This window comes from Ursus americanus, chromosome 34, assembly GCF_024610735.1.
Source record: "Ursus americanus isolate L20-20 chromosome 34, mUrsAme1.1.p, whole genome shotgun sequence".
Classification (NCBI taxonomy): Eukaryota; Metazoa; Chordata; class Mammalia; order Carnivora; family Ursidae; genus Ursus; species Ursus americanus.
Window position 1 is genome coordinate 14,297,326 of NC_142160.1, and position 17,707 is coordinate 14,315,032.

At 38.5% G+C, this 17,707-nt stretch overlaps 1 long non-coding RNA gene and 1 pseudogene across 1 annotated transcript in view; both read right to left on the reverse strand.

Annotated features, from left to right (window-relative positions):
• Positions 1–14,368, reverse strand: part of LOC148107177 (uncharacterized) — a 39,897-nt gene extending 25,529 nt beyond the window's left edge. The window contains exon 1 of the long non-coding RNA XR_015722960.1: positions 14,179–14,368. This is a non-coding gene — a long non-coding RNA (uncharacterized LOC148107177). The remainder of the gene's footprint in view (positions 1–14,178) is intronic.
• On the reverse strand, positions 13,100–13,523 carry LOC123781519 (ATP synthase F(0) complex subunit C2, mitochondrial pseudogene; annotated as a pseudogene).
• Positions 14,369–17,707: the final 3,339 nt, after the last annotated feature.

Consider the following 17,707-nt stretch of genomic DNA (forward strand, 5'->3'; position numbering starts at 1 on the left):
TAATGGTCTCTGTGGGCCTCTTCAGTATGTTATACAGAATTACGTTTCCAGGAGACAGTTTACATTCCGACATGACCTTCACTGTATCTTGTTAAGGTTGGTTCCTTTCTGTATCACTTGGTCATGAAATGCTTCAAAAAGTCTCTTTAGTATCTTTGTGTTCCTCTCATGGTCATTGTATAGAGAAGTTTGGAGCATCCTTAAACACTGCATGAGCTCTGCTCCTTACTACATGGGCACCTGCTATGGGATGAGACCTCCGCAAACCCCTTCTTGTAGAGAGGCACAATAACTGTCAAGGCCACCCATTTCTTACTGCGCTATTGTCCTGAAGCAGAAGAGCAGCGGGGAACTCTGGATCTCGGGCCTCCCAGGTACTTGAGCACTTTTCGGCCCAATGGTAATGAACACCAGCCTCCAACTCAATGGTAACACAACAGTGTTCTGTGGCCAGCTCTTGACTTAATCAATATGCTTACATAGCAGCCTGAGGAAGGTAACCTTTTGGTTTCAAAAATCTAATCTGAGTAGCTTAAAAACAGAGCTTTCACAGAAGGTAACCTTCAACACAAACCCCTGCTAGGGTCTGTACACAGGCATTTTTGTTTTGACAATCTTTCCTGCTCTTTCAAGGATTATGGGGATTTTGTAAATCATACTTTATTTAGTATTTCTCTAACTCCCTGTGAATGAGGAGAATGATAAATTTAGTGATAGAGATGGCTCAAATATTGGAAGACTGGAAAAGGATCAAGGTCTTAAAGAAAGAGCAGTACGTTCTCTTCCATGGGCACATCTCCCACTGAATTTCGTAACACAAGCACCAAAGACTTTTACATTTTTCACAACAGAATATCTGATTTTCATCATATTTCTATTAGCATTTTTGAACTTACTTAAAAACATCAGCAGAAAACTAGAAATAGACCTATCAATTTCCTAAGGAACAGGTCAACTATAGTGTCTAAGCAATAGTGGAAGAATTAAAATGCACATTTCCAAGTTTCATTAAAGGAATAATTAAAACTCACTTTTACTTATTTGAAATATTTCATACATTGAAGGACTTCAGAGATCTGTGTGAATTAATGTGAATATTTATTTCTCTCCATTAGAATATAATCCCCATGAAGGAAGAGATTTTGCTTGGTTGGTTCATTCCTCCATACTCAGCACTTAGCATACTACCAGGCCCAGAGTAGACATCTAATGAATATCAATGAAAAGCTCAATAAATTAAAAAGAGTCTGAAAACAGTTAGAAATTGATAAAGAGAGGCGCCTGGGTGGCTCAGTAGTTAAGCGTCTGCCTTCTGCTCAGAGCGTGATCCCGGAGTCCTGGGATCGGGCCCCTCATCGGGCTACTCTGCTGGGAGCCTGCTTCTTCCTCTCCCACTCCCCCTGCTTGTGTTCCCTCTCTCTCTGGCTGTCTCTCTCTCTGTCAAATAAATAAATAAAATCTTAAAAAAAAAAAGAAAGAAATTGATAAAGAATATGAAAAAAAATAGTTGCACTTAAACTTAATGCAGACATTGATTCCTGAGTACTTCATACTTGGTTGAAATTAACATTTAGTCTTGATGCTTGGAACACAGATTTATGTGGTTATTAATATTGTTTAAAGATTTTATTTATTTATTTAACAGAGAGAGAGACAGCGAAAGAGGGAACACAAGCAAGGGGAGTGTGAGAGGGAGAAGCAGGCTTCCTGCTGAGCAGGGAGCCCGATGTGGGGCTCAATCCCAGGACTCTGGGATCATGACCTGAGCCAAAGGCAGATGCTTAACGGCTGAGCCACCCAGGTGCCCCATTATTTGGTTATTATTAAATTAGTCCACCTGGATTGCTGTCCTGCTATTCACAAAAAAAAAAAAAAAAAAAAAAAAATGCCTTTCAATTTTATCAACTTACCTTCCCTATGTATGTGGGTCAGGAATGAATATGTGAATAAGTGATGTTTTTTACACATGTGCATGTCTATGAGTGTGTATGTCTAGATAATGTCTCACCTACATACCTTCGAGATAAATTCTTAATGCTTTCAGGGTAGGATCCAATATTTACACGGTTCTCTACACTTTTGGCCAGTAGGGGGAGCTGTCACCTGTCACTGTGGCATGACTTTGTAGAAGCAAATTCATTTTGTGTGAAGACTTGGATCTCAGTGGTAATTTCTACCAAAATAAAAACTGTAGATTTTGACTGGTAAATATGTCAATATGCCAATCAGACAAATTGGGATTTAGGAATGAGTAACATAAGACAGCTTATAGTACACATTACAATTTTTTAACAGCAAGTCAGTTATAATACTAGATAACAAATTGGATCAATGGTAAATCATTAGCATTTACGTACCACAACATTCCTAGGGTATCACATGTTTATCATCATTTACCTTCTTTTTTCATAAACTCCATTTGCCTGGTTATTTGTTTGTATTTATGTTGTATTTGGTACGTATCTTTTTAAAAAAGATTTTATTTATTTATTTGAGAGAGAGAGCACGTGCAGGGCAGGAGCAGAGGCGGAGAGAAGCAGAGGGAGAGGGAGAAGTAGGCTCCCCACAGAGCAGGGAGCCTGATGTGGGGCTGGATCCCAGGAATCTGAGATCATGACCTGAGCCGAAGGCAGACACTTAACTGACTAAGCCACCCAGGCACCCCTATTTGGTACATATCCTTACCATCCACAAAAACTCAGAGAAAAATAGAAAAATTAAAAAGTAGGAAGAGAAAAGTCCATATGATCTACAAACCAACTTTTTAAAAATGTAACACGATGTTTTCAGGATTTATCTCAAAAATTTTTTAATATCTACTATGCATAGGCTCTTATCAGACATTATCTTATTTAATTCTCAAAAATCATGTTCACACTCTGTTTTAGTAATCAAATTTACAGGTGAGGGAATCACTGCTCAGAGAAGGTAGGAGACTTCTTAAGGCTCTCACATGACTAACAAGTGGTTAATATGACATTTCAGTTTTCATCTGTCGACTGTTAGTCCCATGTAATTATAGCTTCCCCTAAACTACTCCCCCAGTCAGCTGTTCACCCAATCCCTGGTACATGCCAAGTATATGGGATTATTCTCTTTTCAGATATAAGTTTTCTCTTCCTCATTCTCATGCTTTGCATTTGAGGACAAAATCTTGCCCAATGTCACCATGTGCTAAAGGCACTGATGTCATTCAAAGAACATGTGATCTTTATGTTAAGAAGTCTAAGGAGAGCCCGCTGTTCTGCTCTGCTCTGGCTGGCCTGGCCTACAGCAGAATGGTCTGGGAACCTGAGGCACTCAGTGGTCTTGTCACCCATGTAGAATATTGGGAAATTCATCAGGAACTAAGTAGGGAAGAATAGGCCAAATCCGTCTCCACTGTGGCTTTCTGATAGATACTGATTCTGCATTTACTTCAACGTCTAACGCAAAATGCCTTATGATTCCACTTTGGGGTATAAGGAGAGATGTTCTAAATCCAAATCTTTTAGTCATCAAGATAACCATCAGTCTATGTTACTCAAAAGCTAAGGTGGGTCCTATATATCAACACTGTGTTATCAAAATGGAAGTTGAGCTATTAAATAATTTCATTTAGTTTTTAGAAATTGCACATGAAGTACATTTTAGTAAGAAACATGATTCAGAAGCATAAGCTCTGTTTAAATGAAGTTATGATTCATAAGTTTTTTGTGTGTATTTATATAGTCATTTGCCAAAGACTCCTTATTTCATAATGAACTTATCTTAAAGATACTACTATCTATATTGGCAACTCTTATACTTTTCGTTTATTATGGGTGGGTTCTTGTCCTCATTTTAACATATTATGTCCAAATTTTTCCCATTTTGATTTTGTTGAACGATCCTTGCTTAATCTGATCCATATCATGTCCAACAGGCTGAATGACTGGTTCCTTAAAAATAGTTAAATATTGGGGTACCTGGGTGGGTCAGTTGGTTAAGCATCTGACTCTTGATTTCGGCTCAGGTCATGATCTCAGGGTCATGAGATTGAGCTCTGAGTTGGGCTCCTCACGTAGCTTAAGAGTCTCGCCCTCTCCCCCTCCCCCACTCTCATGCCCGCTCTCTCTCTCTCTCAAAAAGAAAAATAAAAGTTAAAAACCATTGTATCAATTCTATTATTTATTTAAAACTGCACAAACATCTCTAACCACCCTATCCTCTTCCCCTTTCCCACGATTGGATTGTTAGTCTCCTTTAAAGGACTGGGGGTGTGATAGAGTGGGCAGGAATGTGAGACTGGGAATTGGAAGAATGAGGATCTAATCCAACAAATTGTGTCAATAATGCTTTGAGATCTCACGTGAGGCTTGAATTTAGATTAGATAATTCCTCAGATCCTACAGGGACAGTACAACACACTGCTTAAGATCACATTACTCAGAGACAGCTGGTTTAAGTCCAAATCCCAGCTCCTACGCTTACTAGCTGTGTGACCTTGGGCAGGTTGCCTAACGCTTCTGTTTCCTCACCTACCAAATGGGAATAAAAATAGCACCTACTTCATAAGGTTGACAAATTTAAATGAGTTAGTAAGAGTAAGCACCTAGAGCTTGGCCTGGGTCAGAATAAGAATTGTATTTGTGCCTGTCATTTTTATCTAATTTGAGTCAAATATTTAGGTATTTGTAAGATTCTGAGCAGCTCAGATATTCTTTGAGCTCTATTACATGCTGGGTGTTATACCGGATTCAAAGGCTATATCCATGAACAAAAGAAGATTCCTGCCTCGGGTTTTTACTTATGCAGTATATTACAATTAAAGTCTCACTCAACTTCCAACTTAGGAAAAAATTATTTGCTCGTTCACAGTTTTTGTTTTTGTTTTTTTTTTTTTTTAAAGTAGGCTCCACGCCCAGTGTGGAGCCCAGTGTAGGGCCCAATACAGGTCCCAAACTCATGACCCTCAGGTCAAAAGTCGGATGCCCAACGGACTGAGCTACCCAGATATCTCAAGGTCTTTGTTTTTTAATCTTAGTTACTAATGTGTCTAGTTGTAGAAATTGGTTACATCTCTTAACCCAACGCTCTTTACCTCACTTCATACTATTTTTTTCATACCATTTTTAAGTCAAATACAGTGCCTAAAACACACCAAAGGCTTAGTTAATACATGTTTCCTATGTTGTAAAAAATTGATGATGTCTCATGATGTATTATGCTCCTTACATTTGTTTTTGTAATTTATATTCTGCCTCTATTTCAACAATTATGTGATTCACCTTTGAATATATTCCTAAAATTTTGGTGTAACATATGCTTGTTTTTATCTTTATTTTTATATATTTTTCTTGACAAATAGAAATGCATTGATATTTGAATACTTAATAACAGTATTCAATGACTCTGCTAAACACATTTACAAATTGTAATAGGTGGCCATAGTTGTTTGTTTTTAAGGAGGGAAATTTCAATGTACACGATCATGTCAATTGTATATTATGTTTTACATCTTCTTTTGCAATTTATATGCCTTTCACTTATTTACTTGGGACCTCTGACAACATGGAGTAACAGTGGTGTTAGCGGACATCCTTGTTACATGTCTTAGTCATTTCAGGGAAAACTTTCCATATTTTACTATTATGTTTGGTTACTGTAGTGTTTCATTACATAAACTTTATTATAGTAAACAAATTGCCTTCTACTTCTCCTTTGTTGAGAGGTTTTGTGTGTCATGGATGTGTTAAAGTTTATAAAAGTATATTTGCATCTAGTTGAAATAATTTTTCTCTTCCATTTTGTTAATTCAGTGAATTACATTATTTTGTTAGATTCCTGAAATAACCCCAAATTGGTTATGATAGATAGTATCCTTTTCATATCTCTGTATTCAATTTGCCTATATTTTGGTTAGGATTTTTGCATACATATTCAGAAAAGAGATGGGTCTATATTCATTTCATGTAATCTTTCTTCTCAAGTTTTGATATCAAAATTAGACTAGCCTTGTAAAATGAGTTAGAATGTATATCCTCTTTTCCTAATCTATGGGAGAGTTTTGATAAATTATTGCCCATTATGTGTTCAGATATTGCAACATGCCCTCCCCCTTCTCTGGAGCTCTTATTTCACATATGTTAGACCATTCCACCACATCACTTACGTATGTTTTCTACACAATTTTTTATAATTTCCATCCGTTTTTTCCCCCCTTGGGATATTTTGTTTTGGCCTGTCTCTCAGTTCCTGTCTCCTTCCTTTATTTGTAAAAAATGTTATTAAATCATTATTGATTTCTTAATCTTAGTTATTTTTTTTTCTGTTCTAAGATATCCATTTGATTCTTTTTCTAGTTTCTAGTATTCTATTGAAAATCTCTGCCATCCAATTTCCTAGACTATTATCCTCACCTATTTTAAATTCCAATATCCAAACTTCTGTGTCTCTCTATTGTCTGGCTTTTTTCTTTGGTTTATAGTTATTTGGTCTTGTATCCTGGCGCATCTGGTAATTTATATTAAATGCTGGAAATTTAGTGTGAAACATTTAGGTGACAATTTAAGTCTCTTGATGATATTATTCCCTGCAAGGTGAATTTATTTTGCTTTTGGCAGGCAATTAGGGTAGAAGACCACCTCATTCCAATCAAGGATTGAGATGATTTAAAGCTCAATTTCAGGGATGCCTGCATGGCTCAGTCGGTTAAGCGTCTGCCTTCAGCTCAGGTCATGATCTCAGAGACCCGGGACTGAGTCCCACATCGGGCTCCCTCCTCAGTGGAGAGTCTGCTTCTCCCTCTCTCTCGGCTCCTCATGCCGCTCAAGTCTGCTTCTCCCTCTGCTCCTTACCCCACTTATGCTCTCTCTCAAAATAAATAAGTAATATCTTTAAAAAGAAAATAAAGCTGAATTTCAGCCTCTATGGGGACTGATCTCTTTCCAGTTCACCTCTGTTCTTCAGAAATAGCTCTTGGGAAGAAGAATCCAAGCTAAAAGGCCAGGAAATTTACAAGAGCTCTGTTCCTTAAGAATACCCAAACTGTATCTTATCTTTCTTCTCCATTAGCCCTAAAAGATAAGCAGATAAACTATCTGCTCGGTATCTTAGTCTCTCTATTGCTGCTTGTGAATTAATAAAGTGGCCCTAAATATATTTGTTCTCTCTTCTTTCCAAGGTCTTGGCCCTCATTTTCTTGCTATCTATCTGGTCCCTTCAAAGGCTCTTCTATCTCTCAGAAGTTTTCTCTATTCCTCCAACCCACTGTGATGTTTCTGTAAGTTCCCAGGATGTGGATGCTTTCTCTTGCTCACTTCAAGTCGTTATTTGGGTAATCCACCTCGTTTTTATTTTATTTTATTTTTTTATTTTATTTTATTTATTTATTTTGAGAGAGAGAGAGAGAAAGGACAGTGGGGAGGAGAGTCAGAGAGACAGGGAGAAGCAGACTCTCTGCTGAACAGGGAGCCCAATGTGGAGCTCGATCCCACGACCCTGAGATCATGACCTGAGCTAAAGGCAGACGCTTAACCGACTAAGCCACCCAGGTGCCCCAGTCAACCCCATTTTAGAGTGCCTTTTTCCAAAGCACTGGTTTAAAATTGCAATTGATAAATTTATATCTGTGAGCCTCCCACCATTAGGAATTTAGAAGATAATCCACGTGGAACATGACACTAGAGAGGTAAAGTGAGAGGAGCTTGTTGTTTTGTAACTTTTGATTTAATTTGAATTTATGAATGGAAGTTCCTACTACTGTATTTTTAAAAAGATAATTAGCCTTTTTGCTCCATTGTCCACATACAAGACAGTGAAAGCATATATGATAGCTTAAAATGCTTGTGTAAACACCTCGCCCTCATAAATATTTTTTCTTCTATTTATGTATGTCTGAATCTCTGTCCGGAGAAGTAGAATTATTACTTATTGCTATGGATCAGCTACTTTTCGTACAAGGAGCGTTTTCTTCACTTACCATCTTACTACAAGCATTGTTACTTATTGATGCATGCTTCACAGATTTTAATTCAAAATTTCCCTATTATAAATAATGCTGCAATATGTAGATACATATGCATAATTATTTTACTCTTTTTCACTATTTCTTTAGATATATTCTAAAGCTCGAGAAGCAAATAACAACAATAAAAAATAATAGTTAAATAAATGGGCTTTGAAGCATTAAAAACCTGTGCTCCATTACTAGCCTGTAACATTCAATCAGTTAGACCTTGAGCAAATTATTGTTTTCAGGGCACATTTTTCCCATTTGTAGAGTGGTGAAAACACACCAACACCTACGGACTGTTTAGTGTATGAGGATTAAATGGGCTAATGTAAAATTAAAATATATATAAGGAAAGTTCAGGTGGTGATGGGTATGTTTTTGGCATAGTTGGTGGTGATGCTCTCATAGGTGTATACTTATCCCCAAACTCATCCAGCTGTATGCATTAACTATATATTGGTTTTTTTTGGTACATTAATCATACCTCAATAAAGTAACTTAAAAATTACTCTTAAATAAAATCTGTTTGTCACCAGATATTTATTAAGCCATTCATTTAAAAGTAGCTATTATTATTTTTATCATTATCATTATCAATAATAAAAAGAATTTGTACTTTTTTGGAAAACAGATTATATTTTGTTGACTTAGGTCAGCAGAACACCTCTTTGTATATGGTTTATTCCTATTCGTATCACCTTTAGGTTATATCAATTATTGCCATCTTTAGATTTTGTCAATATAGCACCCAAAGCTGTTTCTTGAATATCCTCTGGAATGACAAGGAAGTTGAAAACATTCTTATTGTGTGAGAATTAGTAGGAAGAATAGGCTATTTGTATGCTATTTATCTTGCTTTGAGGTGTGTTTTATCAGACTTGTTCTACAAGTTAATACAAATATTTGCCTGTTGTGTAATAAAAATACCCTTTCCATAGTTGTATTCTTTTCTTTCCATCCCATGTGCCACCTGAGAAAACTCAGCTTTCTATTGATGCCAAATCTATTCATCCAGGTACTCCCAGCTCCTCCACTTCAAAAGAGACAGGTGAACTCAGGTGAAAAACATGCATGGGAATATATCTGCAAGCGATCAAGGTCTAACTTCAAGCCAACCCTAAATAAGAGATGTGGTAAGAAATCCCACACAGTAATGAAGGCAAAACTACATCCTCCTGCAATGAACACCTCCTCACTGTGGCTCGAGACTTTACTGTCTCACATGAAAGGTGCTCATATCTATTGAACAGGGACAGACCAAAGCAATTCTACTAGACCACTGCATAGAAAAAAGTGTTCTTGCACGAAAGGAAGGATGTTGGAAGCTATAATCTATTGCGTTATTTCAAACATGACTGAAAGCGCATTTAATTAGTAAGTGGCCTGGGTTATGTTGACTTCACTCTGTTTTGCTGGAAACCCCTCGGGTTTTCAGATTTCCATCATCCAGGTGGAAATATGAAAGGTTTGAGTCACAATCCAGACTAAGCTCAATCCAAGCCTATGGAACTTTCCGGTTTTTTTATGTTGTTAAAGATCTTAGAATTATAAAATATACTATTTCATATTGCCAATAAAATTCTTGGTGATACAACCTTCCCCTCTGTTATGATCCAAGAGGCATTTGTTCTGAGAATCAAAGAGCCTGATTTTTTTTTTTAATGGCACAGGTGTATGCCAAATTGTTTATACCAATACTGTTTTATGAAAAGATTTTTATTTGGGGAAGAGAGTGGATGGAAGGGATAAGGTATGCCTCAGGGCCCAGATACATCCTTGTTCCCTGACTGGTTTTGACCTGGTATTAACCAGGCTAATTGGCAATATCTGAATAGTGAGAATGTTCACAGGAAAATCATAAAAATCCAAAAATATTGCTCTCTGTGGGATACCCCTAGAAACTAAACTTGCAGTAGGTAATTTTGAATTACACAGAGGCCTTTCTACTATCTTCTCAAGGCCACTCCACGTTCTATGCCTCCTTTTCCTTTGCCATAAGCTATAAGGACGAAGCTAGTTTAACTTTCCTCTCAAGGATCTGCCACTGAAAAGTGCCAGAGACACTCTTCAACCATGACAGAAAGGTAAGGAAAGTAACCAATGCCAATGGAGGCCCATTTTCAGACCTTTTGTTTTGTACGAAAAGTATCTCTCCATTGCTAAGCTCCTGTTAGACAAATTTTATTTTCCTTGTACGTGGAAGCATTCCTCACTGAAATTCATATCCTGATCCCAGCCTGTTATTTTGGCAATTTTCACTAATGATTGGCCCTGCTGATGACTACCTGGTGTTTTCCTAGCAGCTTGGTAGAGCACAATGAAGTCTGCTTCACTGTATCTTCATAGAAAATTAAAATATCTTGTTACAAGTCAGAACAACCTGTAAAGCTGATCGTTCTTCAGCCCATTTCAGCATTTTATTACTTTCAGAAAAATCACCTCTTATTGAGAGAAAGAGGGATTCTTTTATTTATTTATTCACTCCTAGATTCATTCATTTATTTATTTTAGGGGGGCAGAGGGAGAGAACGAGAGAGAATCTCAAGCAGGCTTCACACCGAGCACAGAGCCCTACTCGGGGCCCCATCTCATGACCCGGTGACCACAACTTGAGCCGAAACCAAGAGTTGGAAGCTTAACCAACTGAGACACCCAGGCGTCCTGAGAGAAAGACAGATTCCTTAATCTTTACTGAATTCTCTCCAAAAGAAGACTTCCATTTGTAACACGTAACCCAACATTAAAAAATCCTCTCCACCTACCCTTCAGTTGTGGCAGAGACCCACTCATCACCGTTCGGCAACTTAGTCCTAATCTTCTCCCTTAGTTTCTAAAATCTCCTTAAATCTCTTCTTTCAACCCAGCCCAATCTCTCACCTCTCTTGTGCCTGCCCTTTCATCCTTCCTTTTCTACAAATAACTCCCGGCCCTGACTAGTGAAAAGTAGTCAGGTAGGTTTCAGCTTACTGTTTTTACTGCTTCGTTTCTCACTCATCATTCCAGACTACACGCATGGCCAAGCCCCAAATTATAGAGACAAAGAAAAAAAAAGTCCCAGGGATGTGAGAAATAGAAGAGGTTCTGAATATTCACCTGCCATTTTTTTCCTGGACCATTACAAAAGGTAAGATGTTTAAAAGACTAATATGTTTAAAAGTAATTATTAAAGCACACAAACAAGGAGAGAAATGTTTTATCGTCTCAGTCCATAACATGACCACTTTCCATATTCTTGTATAAAAGAAGTCTTTTAAGTCTTCTCTCTTACATTGCTTTGGGTATTGAAAATTCCTAGGTTTGCAATAGTTCTATAAATTTAAAGTAGTACTTGAACACTGTTGTTTTTTTTTTCTTTCTATTGGCGTAAAAAGGAAAGTATTTGGCAACTTAGCAGTTCTCTGTTCCTCCATGCTTAGCTGTAGCTAACTGTCCATTACATGGGAGGGAAAAAGTGGCTTTCTTAGTCATTAACCTAACTTCATATATCTTAACTGAAACTAAAGCATCCAAAGCTCAAAGCAAAATTATAAATGGTTTCTCTGACTGTACATTTCCGAATCATGAGGTTTGGCTCTCCCAGAGGCAAGGATGTCTGTGTCCCATTAAGTAACTGCAAACTATGTGCAATTTATGTTTAAACTAAAATCTGCAGCTATTAAAAAAAGTTTTATGGCCTTGCTTGTCCTAGGAATACCTACCATGAATTGTTTCCAGTGTTAGAGAGGGTCAGGCCCTTTCTACTGCTGAATATTTGAAAACAGAACTGAAGCCAGTATATCAAACAATACCAACAGTCTCTTTTTTTCTATAGGGAGTGAGATTATGAATCGCCAGTTCTGTAATCTACATCATTCTCAATTAAAAAATAGACTTGAACTTATTTTTGATGTGTCAGAAAAGGCAATTGGAAGACCTATTTTAATAAAAAGACCTGAGTGTATGATGGTTTATTATTCTTTTCTGTGAGGAAACGGCCACTCAGGTCTACTATGAAAATATCTATTGGCCATCAGTTAAAAATGTTACCTAGATTTTTATAGGTCCTGAAGGAAAAGTGGGGGAAAAATGATTAGGGGTAAGATAAAATCTGTTCTTGGGAGAACTAGCTCTTTTATATTACACTTAAAATGTTTAACAGCTTCTAAACTGGATAAACACATTTCCAGTCACAGAACATTATCCCTGGTTATGTTATGCTATTAGTTTGAGTTATAATACATTTCAGCAAAGTAGGATCTAGAAAACAGCTCCACAGAACCCCCTCCATTGGAAGACTTGGTTCTGAAGTGCTCACCTTCCTGGGGGCATCTGTAAAGATAGGCTGGGTTATGTTGTGGAAACAAACTCCAAATCTCAAGACTTAGCACATACAATTGGACTCTTCTCCTGCCCGCACACAGCCATCTAGGGGACCAGGAGCTCCTTAGGGTAGCTCCCTTCCAATGACTTCAGGATCAGGTTCTCAAAACAAAGCAAAACAAAACAAAAACCCCATAAATGACAACAAAAATAAACTTTATAGTTCTACCATGTGGAACTGTAGTCACATGACAGAGGGAGAAAGAGTTGAAGAACCCTACAATGGCTCTTAAATGCTTCATCCCAGAGGTGACACACCATTTTGGTTCATAGCCCACTGGCCAAAAGTAGTCTACATGGAGACTGGGATAGGTAGGAAAGCCCAGGCAATATTTAACAAATTCTATGGTCTGCGTCTCAGGACATATACCACTTTGGAGCCTCTGCAGTGACAAGCCCAGACAATCCCCAGCTCTCCTTTTTCTTGAACCAGCCACCCTGGAAACCAAGAATTTTCAATGGTGGAGCTACAAGATAGAAAGAGCTTGGATATCTGAGCTGTCACAGGGAAGGACACTGCTCTAGTGAGCTACCAGATTATATCTGACTTGGGTGAACAAGAAACCAACTTTTATATATTAAGCTGGTGAGATCTCATGGGTCTTTTTTTCTTTTCTTTTATCAATACAGCATTTATTTGTCTTGCTTCTGTTAAACCCTAAGCCAACCACTTTCTCCAGCCTGCCTGGGGAGGTATAGGAAAAGGAACATAGAAGGCAGATGGGACAGGGGAAGAAAGACCGATGGGAGGTGGAGATGGCTCTGTCACGTGGCGAAGAGGATGATAAAGGCCACCATCAGGCAAAAGAGCCCCCTGGCCTCCAAGAGCGCACAGCCCAGAATGGTGTAGGAGAACAGCTGTTGCTTCAGAGAAGGGTTCCTGCCATAACCAATGATGAGACTCCCAAACACAGTCCCAATTCCAGCCCCAGAGCCAGCCACCCTACCATGGCAGCCCCAGCCCCAGTGAACTCGGCTGCTGTGTCCACATCCCTTGAAATGACACTGGTTCAGAATGTGGTTCTGAATAAGTGAGGTCAGGGGATTTGCAGCTGCCGGGCTGCTAAGGCTCTCATCTGTCAGTGTCTCTGGGTGGTTTTAGCACCACTACAGACAGTAATCAGCTCAAGAGCGGAGAGGTGCTCCTGACGAAGAAGGGGGTGGAGATGAACGATGCACAGGCGTCCATTTCACAGGGAAAGAGAGCTGCTCCCAGTGCAGAGAAGACAGACGGGGGTTCAGGGGTCATCTTGTAACTACAATATAGCTTACCTTATCCTGAATAATACAACTGGATTGAAAATGTCTTGTCTTCCTTTGCCAACCCAGGTCACCAACTTTGCTACAAATTCTACCATTTCTGTCCTCAAATCACCCCTCATTTTTGTCAGAAACTGCTGCAACCTTGGCTCTGTACTGATTCTCAGCTCTGTCCTGGCACTTCTGGGTTCAAGGGTCTCTGATGTTTTGATTTACATATGGGAAGGTATTTTTTGTTTTGTTTTGCTTGCTCGAGAGAAGAAAGAAAATATTTTAACTTATCAACCTATAGGCAACTCTAAATAAAAAAACAGCAGTATAATTAGATCTCATCAAAACTGTTGATGCTAGATAAATATAACAACCTGGGAAAGTTTATATTTGATTAATTTAGATTATTCAATTTCTCTAGAATTATCGCCGTTCATGAGTTGAGAGCTCATTGAGTGGAAATTTTTAGGAAGGTAATAGTTTCAAAGGTGTGTTAAAACATCAGAGATCCCCTTTTTCATAATGAGCACTAAATAAGATGCATGTACATTTTGGATTAGTTTCATTGTACTAAGCAATTAATCATGGCTTACCCTGTCCATATTCTTCATCGCTTTTAATACCTTTAGTCACACAGGGTGGATGAGCTTGCATTTTTATCAGGAACAATTCCAGGCAAGGAAGCATCAGGGACAATGGCTACCTGTGTCATGGCTCAGATGACAATCCTTTTAAGGTAATCTTCAGCTCCTTGAGAGATTCATTGGATTTCTTAGAGTCACCAAGATTCTGTAAACAGATTAATTTTTCGTGACATGTAAAGAAAACCAAATGCTTAAGTCTGGAACTCTTCCAGAAGTAGCCAGTCTGATTTTAACTTCATTTTGAATATTTGCATTAAATTTAATAAACAAGTATCAAAGTCCTAAAACGTTCAAATCATTAGGTTAGGCCCTTTGGAGGATGGGATGGGTAAGGTAATAACTTAAGCCTTCCCCTTCATGCATCACATTGTTTTTTTAACATATTTTTCTTTTTTCTTTCATTTTTGTTTTTATTGTTTTGTTTTCCACTTTTATCATGTTATTTTGTTAACTACACTTAAACACAGAGTTATGAGATCACGTTCTTTAGAGCCATTAAGTAAGATAGTAGAAAAGACATCATTAGGAAGGGAAATTTTAAGGTAACGTAATTCTTATGCAGTTGAATACATACGTTTTACCAACTATGTAGTCACTGGGATACAATATAATGAAATAATATTTCCTTTCCCACATTTTCACAGTGAGTCAGTCATGTCATAGAACCTTCCCCTTAGTCTCTGGTTGCAGATCAGGGTGAGGGTGCCTTGTCTTTCTCACCCTGGACACTGCCTCAGCTTTAGAGCAGCACCTTGGTTTGATGACTGATTCAGGACGGCCTGGGGCATAGAGGGTTAGAGAGTCTAAAACGTATCCTGGTTCATGCCTCACCTGAATTGTTCCACTTGTTGCTTTTTGGATAGGTGATCAGGATAATATTTTCCAGAACCTATTCACCCAAATAATGTGAGACTGAAGGTCCTGCTAACATCAGAGTGCATTTTCCAACCCTTCCCCGTGTTAAACCTAAAATTACACACCCGGTTTTCACTTTAACTATATCTCGAGATAATGTTCGTGCGGTATAGCTTATTCCAATTCTTCACTGTGTATTTAATACTCTGATAAAATTGCTGGATTTTTCTTTTCTTTTTTACAGATTGTATGTATGTATTTAGAGAGTGTGTGCAGGGGGAGGGACAAAGGGAAAGGAAGAGAGAGAATCTCAAGCAGAGTCTGTGCTGAGCACTGAGCATGAGCCCAACGGGGGGTTCTGTCTCACAACCCTGAGATCATGGCCTGAGCCAAACCAAGAGTTGGACGCTCAACCAGATGAGCCACCCAGGTGCCCCAAATTGCTGAATCTTTCTTATACCAATATGTATCAACAATATTTTCACATGTATGATAAGATTCTGTGTCCTCAATATTCCTTTATTGCCCCTAATTTTCTCTTCAAGTACCTATTTATTTCAAGTGGAGTTATGAATTTAAAAAAATTAAGAAACTCTGACAAGATCTTGTGAAATTACAGGTGGGGCAGATATACAATAATTAAGGTCAAATAAACAGCTATCTTTGGCAGAATCATTATTAGTTCTTTTCAATAGCTGAAACAACATGAGTATATGATTCCTAAATATACCAAATAGAAATATACCTTTCTGTAGTGAGAAGAACATTAAACTTCAAAGGTTATGATTGCACGTGACTAGCCTATCAGCCAGGATTCTAGCAGAATAAAGACAGCATACTCAAACTGGATAATTAATGAGATTTTAATAGAGAAGATTTCTTTTTTAAATGTATACGGTGAGGAATGGTGCTATTTCCTGGGACCACCAACAATAAGGAGCTGTTTCTTTCCCTAGACCAGAGGGACAGAGGAGAGAACAGTTATGAGAACCCAGAGAGAGGAGCTCTACAGAGAAGACCATTCAACACTGACTTCCAAATCTCCTTCTAGTGTTTTCCTTTGGCCAAACTCAAGAGGTGGTTAGAGGAAAAGGGAACCACTGAAGAAGCCCCATGTAATAATTTCCCAGAACACAGAGCAGGATGAAAAAGGGTGAAAGGTCATCTGGGAAAGGAGGCAAAAAATATATATCTAGAACAACTAGTGCATAGTTTTTAAAAATAAATTCAAATAGCTGGCTTGTTTTCTGGGTAAGCTGGACTCCATCTGCTCCATTCCTCAAGTTTTTTGTTTTGTTCCTAGGAAAGGAGAAACACATCTTCATAGCTGGCAGGAGGCCCTTACGGAGCAAAACAAATAAGAGAAGGGATGAAATAGTGCTTATCTCCTACAAGGCTTGTTGGATTCACTTTGGGACACCATAGAGAACTCAGTAAGATAGACTGAGAAAACATGGGAATACATAGCATTTGTAGAGCCCTGGTGACAAAATAAAGAGTTGAGATAGGTTATTCTCCCCATCTTTGCATGGAATCCAAGAATGTTCTGGCAATCCCAAGATTGGAAGCTTCTGAAGCATCTGGAAACAATACTATGGGCACTACTATTGAACTTATGGAAAAGAGTGATGATGGTGTAGCTCTTCCAGATGGCTTCATGGGCAGTGGAATAAACCACAAATGAGAGCCGGCAGAAAAAAAAAAGACCAGCACAAATGTGGTGGTGTGCTGGTAAAGTTTACCAACCAGCTTTCCATGAGTGAGAAAAAGGCATGGCTCTTAGTTTTTGTCCCCATATCCAATGTCAAGCTACCATCATAAATCCCCTGAACACAGATTTGAGAAGAGATGTGCACAGCTGGAACACACCCCAGGACAGCACTGGTCACAGACCTCATATCCTGGCTGTAGCTGAAAACTGACTTAGGATGCACGGGAGATACTTTAGGTGGCCTTACACTTTCATGATCATTACTTTCTACCAATCAAGTGGATGGCCTGTTGCCATCATGACTTAGGAATAAAAAGAAAGTGTTACTTAATTCTTTTCTCTATGGTCTGAGGTCAGGGAAACCTGAGACATCCGGGCAGCATGAATAATATGTTGCAATTATAAAAGGTCCTGAAGGTATGCTGAAGAGCTCTGCGTATGGCATAAATAGGAATATAAGTAGGATAGCACAATACAGTGTCTAATACAAGGTCATGTGGGTCTCAGTTTTTCTTCCAGTTTGACAGGGTTATTTCCCTTTCAGGCCTGCTTCCGTGACTCTCTCTTCCCAACTTAACATAATTGTTTCCGTGGCTGAGGATTTTCCCAAGGTACCACGTGACTGCTCACGCCTGCTTTGACTCAGCAGTGACTTCTGAATTTGCATGGGTGAAACAATATGAATTGCTCGAGTCCCATATTCTATTTCCTGGCCCTGCCATTCCCCTCATCACATTGACTCTTGCTTGCCTTTGAGCTCCCTCAAATTATCTCCAGGTTCAGCTACACCCTCTGATTCTGCCCCCTGGCAGGTTCTTGGAAGTTGCTGGTAGTCTGGCTCATGCTGGGTAAATGATGACACATGCTACTGAGAAATTAGATAACTGCCAAATACTAAAACAGGATTATCCA